At 36.5% G+C, this 12,473-nt stretch overlaps 1 pseudogene; it reads right to left on the bottom strand.

Annotated features, from left to right (window-relative positions):
* Positions 1-509: 509 nt before the first annotated feature.
* Positions 510-11,598, bottom strand: LOC143389068 (GSK-3-binding protein FRAT2-like; annotated as a pseudogene).
* Positions 11,599-12,473: the final 875 nt, after the last annotated feature.

Consider the following 12,473-nt stretch of genomic DNA (forward strand, 5'->3'; position numbering starts at 1 on the left):
GCTCTCACGATTCCCGCCCTTTCCAGCCCTTTCTTTAAACAACCCAAGCACAGGATGCTCACAAGTGATAGGTCTAGTAAAAGTGGATGCAAGTAGCTGCCATAGGTGCCCCAGTTTATCCCAGGTCCTTGTCCCAGGGTTGATGGGGAAATTCTCATAGGACATGGTCATGCAGACATGCCTTAGTCCCTGCATCTCACCATACTTAAAGTTCTTGGACATCACTGCCCTGCTGGTTCCACTTCTGGGCTTAAAATCTTTCCAAGCTTTCCATGCACCTAGGCTGTCACTCCCAGGAGTAGAGGCGAGGCTTCAAATCAGGGTTGATGGGGGCAGGAAGCCAAGTTCTAAGCAGTGGCGTTCTCTTTCTTCTCCAGGGGGGACAGGGTAAGAGCAAGGTGCTCGAGGTCTGCAAGGCAACGGGGTCGGTCCCCTGCATCTGCCACCGGGCCCAGAGGCACCTATGGGGCTGGTGGCCGAAACCTAAGGGAAGGCTCCATGGGGACTCCTCATGCTTCCTTCATGAGGTTTCCCAGCAGCAAGAACTGTTGCAGAAGGCGGTGGGGGTCATCAACACCTGCAGCTGCTCTGGCTTGGGTCCATCATTGTTATTGCTGGCACCTTGAGGCGATGGCGCCCTAGAACCATCCTCGCCTGCAGGACTCCTGAAGTGCACTAGGGCCTGAGGGGAGCTCCAGCACGCAATAGGGCATAGCGCAATCCCACAAGCCACCAAGATCCCCAAGTGCTCAGCGCAGTGTAGGGCTCTGGAGGGCGCAGCCAAAAGCTTGTGACAACACAGGCTGCAGCAGCACCAGTTGAACAACAAGAGACCTGGCCTTGTCTGCAGACAGCACCACCGGGGGCTGCGGTGGTGGCCCCAAGGGCCGAAGGAGAGGCCCAACTGTCTGGAGTCGCGTCCAGCTGCAGGGTCTCACATTCGGTCCGCCCCGCCTGAGCTGCCCAGCAGCACTGACCTCTCCAGTAAGAGGTAGCTGGGGACGTCTTCCTTCTCCTCCCGCTCTGCTTGCTCGCAGGCTTCCTCTTTCTCCACCTCCCGCCCTGCCCCCTTCTGGGCACCAGAAGCTCTGCTGGATGCTCCGCTGCCTGTGGGATCCCTGGGCCACAACAGAGGCTGAAGCTGAGGCCCGGCCAGGGAGACACGGAGGCCGGGTCAGAGGGGTTGTAGGGAGAACACCTGTAGCCAGGAGCCCCCGATTCTTGACTTACCAAGAACCATAGGTATTATACAGACTTTGACTTTTTAAAAAATTAAAAAAGAATCCTTAGCCGATTTTTAAAGGCTATGTTTTAAAAAATCAAAGCTAAATTAAACAAAGCTTTATATTGAATAGCAAAACACTTAAAAACAATGAAAACCAAGAAGGACTTAAAACAAGATTAATGAAATTAATGTTTACAAAAAAATAAAAATGCATAAAATATCTGTTAAAAAACAAGGTTCTCAGTAAGTTATAAAAATTAAATTCAACTGTGCTACACTTTTAGGAAACCTAAAAGAAATGAAAAAGAAAAGGAAAATATAATCAGAAGTACATGATTTAAAGGGAAATAGAAACAAAGCTGGCAATATAAATATCAACTGAAACAATACACAAAGCACATGTTAAAAATCATGAAGAAAGTTATCTTATTCAAATAAAAGGCATAATCCTCAATTGAGATATTGGCAAAAAATAACATTAAAGTATACATTAAAACAAAAACTGACACATATAGTATAATTTATGGAAGTAATCATGGATAACTTTAAACCTTTGCTCAGACAAAAATAATTATGGCAAAGTTGAACAGCATATTTAGCATCTTAAAATTACAACATTAAAAATATCTAACTAGCCAGGTGCAGTGGCACTTGCCTGTAATCCCAGCAGCTCAGGAGGCAGAGACAGGAGAATCCCGAGTTCAAAGCCAGCCTCATGAAAAACAAGGTGGTAAGCAACTCTCTGAGACCCTGTCTCTAAATATAATACAAAATAATGCTGGGATGTGGCTCAGTGACCGAGTGCCCCTGAGTTCATTCTTCATACCTCCTCCCCCCAAAAAGTATGACTTGACCAAAAATGATTATGAAATAGTCCTAATGTGACCTACTGTGACCCTACTCACATTACCATTCCTTTCTCATTGGTCACACCTCCACCCCTGCTTCAAGAGAAGCTGAGAAGCACAGGCTCTACATGGTATTTACACTAAAATCTAGGGATTCTGCTTCTTAAAGAAAGAAGAGACTCTCAGAAACACTGGTGTATGTTCCACACATGTTTCCACACTCAAACATGGAATAAATTTCAACTCACTAATCAGAAAAAGAACAATAAAACCAAGAACAGATTATTTGCAATTATTTCACATTAGTTGGAAGCTTCTCAGTGTCAATAGAACTACGAAATATCAATCTAGCAATGCATTCTGAGGATGTCTGAGTCGCATTCCAATACACTGATTCATAGGCTAGAATGTATGTGAAGAATTCATTTACCTTTTCCTTGTTTAAGGGTATTTAATTCATGTATTGTTTATATTAACACTGATCTATCCACATGGATTTTTTAGGTCAACTAAGTTTCAGTCTTTACATAATGTCTTCTAACTTTAAACAGAAGTAAATTTTTGCTAATAAAATCACTTTTGAAATATGAGGACAAGGAATTTTTTTAATAATGCTACTATGGAATAATTCACAAACAGTAATGCACAAATGCACACAAATATTAAGTATACTTTTTAATGGTTTACACAAATTTATACACTCATGTAATCACTGCCATATTAAAGTGATTAATACAAATACAAACTGAAAATACAAACTAAAAAGCTTTTTCTCAGCAAAAAAAAAGAAAAGAGAAAAAAATCAACAATAAGAAGGGAGAGTCTACATAATGAAAAAATCATTACCACATGCACTTCAGGATAAGAACTAATCTCCAGGATATATAAAGAACTCAAAAATATTAACAGCAAAAATCATCATCATCATCATCATCATCATCATCATAATCCTATCAATAAATGGCCTAAGGAACTGAATAGACATGTCACAGAAGAAGAAATACAATCCATCAACAAACAAATGAAAAAATGTTCAACATCTCTAGCAATTAGAGAAATTCAAATCAAAACTACTCAAAGATTCCATTTCCCTTCAGCCAGAATGGTAATTAACAAGAATACAAGCAACCATATGTTAAAATGGGTGTGGAAATAAAAGGCATACTCATACATTGTTGGTGGGACTGCAAACTGGTACAAACTTTATAGAAAGTAGTATGGTGATTCCTTAGAAAACTTGAAATAGAACGACCTTTTGACACACAGCTATCCCACTCCTTGCTTCATACCCAAAGGACTTAAAATCAGTACATTACAGTGATTCAGCCACATCAATGTTTATAGAAGCTCAATTCACAGTGGCTAAATTGTGAAACCAACCTAGGTGTCATATGACAGATGAATGGATAAAAAAATGAGATATCTAGATGTCTAGATGTCTAGATAGATAGATAGATAGATAGATGATAGATGGATGGATAGATAGATTGATGAATGGATAGATAGATGATAGATAGATAGATAGATAGATAGATAGATAGATAGATAGATGCATTACATATACATATTACTCATACTTAAAGAAGAATGAAATCATGGCATTTGCTTGTAAATGGATGAAGCTGGAGAATATCATGCTAAGCAAAATAAGCAAATCCTGAAAACCAAAGGCTACATGTTTTCTCTAATAATCAGATGCTAATCCATGGGTGGAAGGAATAGGGAAGAATGAAGGAACTTTGGTTTGTGTAGGGGGAATCAGGGGAGGGTGGAGGAATGAGAGTGGAAAAACTGGTAGAGTGAGTAAGACATTCTTACCATATATATAGGATGATTTTTCAACTTGTGTGATTCTGCATTGTGTATAGCCAGAGGAATGAGCATTTGTGCACCATTTGTGTACATTACACCAAAATGTATTCTCCTGGCATGTAGAAATAATTAGAACAAAAAATACAGAATACATATATCATCCCAAACAGTTCCCTTCTACTACATGCAGGTCCATCACAACCCACCCTAAGCTTTAGGCAACCTGTCTACCCATTTGTCCCCATAGATTAAATATCTTTTCTAGCATTTCTGATGTACTAATCTGAGTAGTAAATGGAATCACACAGTTGGTATTCTTTTGTGCCTGGCCTATTAGCATCATGTATCTGAGATACATATATATTATTTTTACATACGCGGTACTTTACTCTCTTTTCTACTCAATAGTATTCCACCACATAGACATATCACATATTTGTTAATTCATTACTTGATGAACATCTGTTTTCAATTTGGGGCTATTAACTAAAGCTGTTATGGGCTGAGTATCCTTAATCAAAATTTCCAAAACCTGAATGTTCCAAAACCCAAAATTTATTGAATGCCAATATGATGCTCAAAAAAGTTTGGAATCTTGGAGCATTTCAGATTTGGATTTTTAGGTTACTGACTATCTACTGGTAAAGTCTATAAAAATATTCCAACTTTTAAAAAAAATTTGAAATTCTTCTAATCCCCAAATTTTCAGATAAGAGTTATTCTAACTACATAAGCATTTATGTACAAGTCTGTATGTGAAGATATGTTTTCATTTTTCTTAGGTAAACACTTCAGAATACAATTATTGGTTCTTATGGTAATATAAGAAACAACCACACTGTTTTCTCAAAAAGGTTTTATCATTTTACATTATTGGCAATATGAGAAAGTTCTGACTAGTTCACATCTCAGCCACTGGTACTGCTCTTCTCAAATTTTTAATTTAAGCTATTCTAGTGAGTATACAACATTATCTTATTATTGTACTTATTTTTAATGAGGTTAAACAACTTTTCCTGTACTACATGAGCTATTTATAATCCATTTCAGTCTATTCTTTAATTAAGAGAGCTTCATTAATGAGCTGCAAGAGTTCTTTATGTGTTCTGGTTATAAGCCATTTTTCAAGTACATACTTTATGAAATGCAAAGGACTTCCTTTATACTTTCTTAACATCCCTTGAAGAATATGTTTTAAATTTTGATGGAGTCACATTTATCAATTTTTAATCTTTTTTGGTTCACACTTTCTCTTTCTTTAGAAATTATTTTTTACCTACTCCAAGTTTGTGAATATTTTCTTCTGTGATTTCCTCTTTTTACAGTATTAATCTTTTGTATTTAAGTTTTAGAGTATTAATCTTTTATATTTAGGTTCAGGACTTCTTTCAAGTTATTTCTGTGTATAAAAGTAAGGATTGAGTTAATCTTTCCATATGGATACCACACATTCCAGTTTTATTAAAAAGACTACTTTCTTCTCATTGAATTTCCTTGGCATGACTTTCAAAAACTAAGGAACCATAGATGCCTGTATTTGTTTCTAGAATCTAGTGCTTATCCTTAGGCCAATACTGCCTTGGTAACTATAGTTTCAAAAATTCTTCAAATTGAGTAGTGAATGTTCCGCAATACTGTAATTTTTCTTTTTGCTTACATTTCTAGAGTCTTTATAGTTCCATATAATAACTTATAAATTCAGTTTCCAGTTGTTCACTGCTAGGAAGTACATGTACACCTAATTTTTATATATACATTGTTTACTGAAATTTTGTTAAATTCAAATATAAGTTCTAGTGGCTTTTGGAGATTTCTCTGCATTTTCTTTGTACATGACCATGTCATCTAAAAATAAAGAATATTTTACTTATTCCTTGTCAATATGTATGCCGTCTTCTTCTTTTCATTGCCCTAATAACAAGTTTGGACCTCCATTTCAAAAGCATGTTAATGCAGCAAGACAAGGTCTGTTTGATTTTTTTCCTTACCTTAAGGAGAAAACACTGTACTTTTGGCCATTAAGTGAGATTTTAGATATAAATTTAGTGAATATGTCTTTCTTGAGAGAGGAACTCTCTATTTCTAGTCTCCTCATAGTATTTACCATAAATCACTACTGAATTTACTCCAATATTTTTTCTGTAACTAATAATATCATATGTCCTTTTTCTTTTTTTCTGTTCAAGTAAAAGTTTATGCTGGTGACATCCAATGTTAAAACAACTCTACATCCCTTTAGTACAGTCACTTTTTAAATATTGATGGATTTGATTTAATTGTGGTTATTTTGTTACCCAATTTGTTTAAAGATACACTTTATTCAGAGAGAGACAGAGAGAGAGAGAGAGAGAGAGAGAGAGAGAATTTTTCAATATTTATTTTTTAGTTCTCAGCAGACAAAACATCTTTATTTTATTTTTATGTGGTGCTGAGGATCAAACCCAGCACCCTGAACTTGCCAGGCAAGCATGCTACTGCTTGAGTCACATCCCCAGCACCACCCCCTCCCTAATTTTTAATCTATATTCTTTGTTCTCTCTTCATTTTTCCTTCTGCTGATACCATAATACTGGTATTCTAAAGTGAACTGAGAAGTGTTCCTTCTTCCTCTATTTTCTGCTTTAAATGTTTGATAGAATTCATAAGTTAAAATATATATGAAATGTTTAACTAACTCTAAAGCTATAACAGAGGATATGTTGATTTCTTCTTTAGGTTCTATCAGTTTGTTTCATGAATTTTGACAAGAGAATATTGGTTGCATTTAAATTGTATAATTATTTATTCTCAATGAATTGACCCATTTATAATTACAAAACAAACCTCTTTAGCCCTGGGAATACTTACTTTGACATTAATTTCCCCATTTCAATTTTATTATAATACATTATATATTTGACTATTGATTATTATTATCCTGCAGGTAACAGAGCCTCTATTATCTTCATAAAACTGTTTTCTTTCTTTGCTTCATGGTATCTAAAATTTCAACAGGTTTTTAAGTCCACTGATCTTTTAAAAGACAATTTTAGCAAAAATTTTACTTAATTTTTATTTCTAGATGTTCCAATGTTTACTTTTTGGTATCTTCAGTTTCATTCTTCATGTTTATTTATATGGATCATATGTGAAATAGCTGTTTTAACACATTTGTCCATTAATTTCATCATCTCTATCATTTCCAGGTCATCTCTTCCATCACTAATATTTTGTATTGTTTTCAATTATTTTGCTATCATAAACTGTTAACACTGTACAGAACTCCCCTGCATATGCAGCTTTGTGTTCTTAAGGAATTACTTCATTAGAAGATACATCAAAGTGGGAATCCTAGGTCACCATGCTCTCTTATATTTTAACTTCTGACCTGCTGTGTATGCTCTGAGAAACCAGGCTTAGAATTATAAATTCAAGAATTCAAAGATCAATACAACCAGTGGTTATAACTTGGGTTTGGATCCCATCTCTGACACACCAAGCTGTATAATTCTGAACAAATTACTTAAATGGGTCTTAATTTATTTACCTAATCTGTTAATTGGGGATCATAATGGTATACCTCAAGGGATTGCTATGAAAATTAACTAAAATACATAAAACATCTGGAATACACTAAGTGCCATTTATATGTTTGCTATTACCAGTAAAAATGAATATGAGTAAATAAAGTGGCTTTACATGAACCAAAGATACCATTTTAAGACATGAACTTATGAACATAACTGTATGTAATTTTAAGCCTCTAGAAAGATGTGTACTACACTTGAGAATTTTTCTCTTGTCATGTATTGCTTCACTACTGGTTTTAAGAGATGGGTAAATATTTTAGCCTTCTGTTAAATGCAGGTGAAAAATTAAACTCAATTTGCATTGAACCAAGAGATCAAGAACCATGACACATGTGCAATTATCATATTTACAAACTCTCCTCCTAGGAGGATTCCGGCTCAAGTCAAGATGAAAACATCAATACAGGAGGTAATCCAAACAATATGTGTTAAGTCAAAGTAACCATGGTGGATACCTGTAATCCCAGCCACTCAGAGGCTGAGGCAGGAGGATGGTGAGTTCAAAGCCAGCCTCAGCAAAAGCTAGGCATTAAGCATCTCAGACCCTGTCTCTAAATATAATACAAAATACTACTGGGGATGTAGCTTAGTGGTTGACTTTCCCTAAATTCAATCCCTAGTACCCCCACTCCTTAAAAATTCTCTTAAGGTTGCCTCCAGTAGCTTGGTACAAGGGTGCATTCCAATAATCTCAGCAGCTCAGGAGGCTGAGGCAGGAGGTTTGTGAGTTCAATGTACCAGCTTCAGCAATTTAGCAAGGCAAGACCCTAAGCAATTCAATGAGACTCTGTCTCCACATAAAATATAAAATGGGCAGGGGATGAGGTTCATTTGTTAAGTGCCCCTGTGTTCAATCATTGGTAACCAAAAAAAAAAAAAAAAAAGTTTACCACAATTGGTCCAAGTTAGATACTAAACTGCCTGGAATAAGGGTTTGGCATTTGGAAGGAAGTGAAAGTAGTCAACTATAATTAGGCTTGGAGTATCACAGGAACATCAGGGAGGCAAGTGTGTGTAAAAACAGAGTAAGCAAGCAGAAAGTTAGAAGAAACATAAGTCTTGGAGTTTTATCTTGAGTGTGGTGGTAGAAGAAGTGGAAGCAATCTGAAGTGAGGTGATCTACAAAGGGGACTGACATAACTGTTTAACAAGCCAACTCCATTCCAGCCCAACTGACTGAGTCTGAAAAGGTGACTTTCACCTCTCAGATGCACAACCACTCTAACCTGGGCTCTGGCAAGTTTTTCTGGATCCAAGTTTCCATGCCAACTAAGAACTTCTAGCTATCCAAACAACCAAAGGCATGTTGTGAGCATGTTCCCCAGAGCTGCCAAAAGTTCCTGGCATATGATCAATGAAGCACACAATTGGTGAGTGTTCTGCAGTGAATCAGTTAACACATTAAATACCAGGTAACAGAGAAAAACTGGCATGTTAGTGCTCTGTGGAATGCCATGTCAAGGCTAGAATAAGGACAAGGGGAACTTATGTAGACTGGTCTCCCCAAGAGAATCTGCTCTAAGTCATACAGTGAGATCTAGTACTCTATCACAGAAAAAAAGTGGAAATAATCTGAAGATTGCCATCTTTCCATGAAAAAGTGTCAGCATTTTCTGGAAGCTGCTAAAAATATGAACCAAACCATGGGCAATGCATACAAAGGACTCTTGTTTTTCTGCCCCATAGCCTCAGGAATAGCATAGCAATACCTGTGGTACTCTCCCTATCTCATTTATAAAGGGAATTCCAATCTATCTCATAGGTTTAGTGATGATTAAATAAAAATAAAGGGCTTGGCTCATAAAAAGTGTGCAATATATATTACGTATTCTTGATTTTATGACCACAAAAATGACAACAAGCTAAATGGTAAGCATGTCCATAAAAACAGCACTTTTAATGCTCTTCTAGCACAGAATAAAAATAGCTTCATTTTTTTGTGTGTGTTTGTGTGTGTGTGAAATATTAGATGATCCAAAGATTTTAAGATTGGTCTAAAATAATTATCATTTTTTCCAAACTCCCCTGCCAAATTTGGACCAATAATGTTATGCAACAATAAAGTAGATTTGTAAATCCTATTAACATAAGATTAACAGCATAAATTCTGAATAAATAAAAGCAAAACAACAATCTCTAAGTCTGAAAAATTATTCTACAAGAGTCATTCAAGAGGCTGGGGTTGTGTCTCAGTGGTAGATTTTGCCTTGCATGTACGAGGCACTGAGGTCGATCCTCAGCACCATATAAATGTAAAAAAAAAGATATTGTGTCCACCTAAAATTAAAAAATTAGTATTTTTTTAAAAAATTCATTCAAGATGGAACCATGGTTTTAAATGTCTATATCTTTTAGTTACAATGTTAACTAAAATTACAAAGGTTGGCAACAGAAGCAAAAAGCCATTCATAAGACTAGCATGGCTATTTTGTTAATGAGAAATTACATACCAGTTTCAGCAAACTACAGAGTTCTCTCCTTACAGTATTTTATTATTTAAAGAAATTGGAGTTCTCATACTAGAGTCTATTATGACACAGAATTTCTATTAATAGGCAGTAATCAATTCTAAATTAATTTATCTCAATTTCAGAAAGGCTATTTAAGGATTGTTCATTTTATTTATACTAATTAATAAGAGGTTAACCATGTCTACAATTTGACCTAAAAGCTACAGTAACTGAACAAAACTATGTTCAACAATGTCTTAATTCCAAACCACTGAGTGAGAACATTGACATTTTTGTCTCTAGTACACTAACAAAGGGGGAGGGAAAGAGTGGGTATGGGAAAAATTTAAAGGGCCTGCTTGTATTAAAATAAGGTGCTATACAAAATGATAAAAAATATATGCAAATGCCTTAAAGGAATCAAAAAGAAAGCCTATACTAAGTACTAGGATGAGTTCATGAAGAGCTTGCCAGTGTTCAAAGTTGAAATCCCACTCTTCTATGACCACATCATTTCCTTACATCTCCATTTCATGGAGTCTGGATTCTGAAAGGTAATAATTCTTATTTTTTTCAAAACCATTACAAAGAAAATTTACCTCCAAATTATAATTCTCAAATCAAGAAACTTTGTTTTTTATTTACTTTAAGTATATTTTGAAATAAATTAAGATTAACAAAATAGATTTATGAACATTGTATAGAATTTCCATACATTGTTTACCCATTTTCCCCTAAAGTTCACGTCTTTCAAAATCATAGCAACATTTGTCAGGTCTAAGAAATTAAAATTGATTCATTATTTGAACTAAACTCCTGTTTTTTCATTAACATTTTTTTTCAGGTTCTAGGAACAATAGAAGGTACCACATTTCACTTAATGATTTTTTAAAGTGTAATATATTTTGGTACATGCTACATATTTATGTTCTATTTATGATATTGTTATTATGATTATTATAGATAATAAACCTGAAATTCCCTGGGAAACATGGTTACTGGGTAGTACAAAAAAGTTACATGAAGTGTCATATAAAAATGATATTTCTACTATTGTATTATTTAAGAGAAAACAAAGTAAATTACTAAGATATAGCCCAATGTCTATTTGTCAAGAACTTATGAGAGCAAATAACATAATATTCTAGAAACAACTCTTCCAAAGAGCTTTGTCACTCACCTATTTTCCAAGACTCTCATGGTAATAAATAAAGAGTAAATCTGTTCAATTAATTCTGTAATAAAGTATAAAGTGGTATTATACTCATAGATAATCCAATTGTATCATATATATATATATATATATATATATATATATATATATATATATATATATAATTACTTTCTTGTCATTTTCAACTCTCATTTTCAAATACTGTGCATTTGTACTAACATAACAGAAAAAAAACAATTTCAGGAAAAATAATTGCATGTTTTATTAGTGTTATTATCTTTACTTTAAAATTGAAATCATGACGTGTGCCAGGGGCAGGCCCGGGGGTAAGGAGAGGGATACCTGCCGGTTTCTGGGGTCCAATCCAACCCCAAACCCTACCTTGGCTTGCTGCTGGTTTCAGCCCCGGCCCCACTTGGCCCTCTCCTCCGGTGCCCTGGAGGGGCAGGCTCAGCAAGCAGTAAATTCGTGGCCACCCTCCGAGGCTGGGCATGCACAGGATGGCAGAGTTCACGTGCATGCGTGCTTGTGTACACCAGTGTGACCTAGAAACAGGTCTCTGTATATGGAATTGCTCTCGAGACCTCCAGCTGCTGCTACATTCTCCACACAGTTACTCCCCAGGAAAGTCTCTTCACCTTCCAGCTTCTGAGAACAGGGCCAGCGGCCCGCTGCTGGCGTGGTAGACACATCACCCCAATTGGAGGAGGGGCAGAGCAGAGCCGCCACCCGTGTCTGCAAGGTAGGCAAACCTGCAACAAACCTGCAGAGGAGGCCCAGCGGCCCGCCAGCATGGTAGACACATCACCCCAATTGGAGGAAGGGCCCAGCTGCCGCCCACAAGGTAGGCAGACTGCGCATCCCGGAGAAGGGGCCCAGCGGCCCGCCAGCCTAGTTGAAAGATCACCCCAATTGGAGAAGAGGCACAGCCACCACCTGCACCTGAAAGGTAGGCAGACCTGCAACCTGGAGAACAGGCCTAGCGGCCAGCCATTGTGGTAGACTGATCACCCATATTGGAGGAGGAGTACAGACACCGTCTGCCCCTGCAAGGGAGAATTTGCAACTATACAAGAGCAATATAAATACATAGGGGGAAAATTCAGTAACACAACAGTTTCACCAAGCAGAAAAAAAAATGAGAGCAGTATGAAAAGACAAGGAAAGAAAGGACCACAAGCAATGCAGGTCAACTCAACTTTAGAAGAGGTAATATCTGCAGCAGACTGAATGTCAGATAAAGAATTCAGGATTTACATGCTTCAGATGATCTGGAGTCTCAAGGAAGACATTAGACAGCAAAATCAAACAATGAAAGATCACTTCAACAATGAATTACGTAAACAAATCCAAGAAGAAAAAGATAAACTATACAGGGAGATAGAGGTTATAAAA

Source organism: Callospermophilus lateralis, unplaced genomic scaffold (assembly GCF_048772815.1).
Source record: "Callospermophilus lateralis isolate mCalLat2 unplaced genomic scaffold, mCalLat2.hap1 Scaffold_43, whole genome shotgun sequence".
NCBI classification, from domain to species: Eukaryota; Metazoa; Chordata; class Mammalia; order Rodentia; family Sciuridae; genus Callospermophilus; species Callospermophilus lateralis.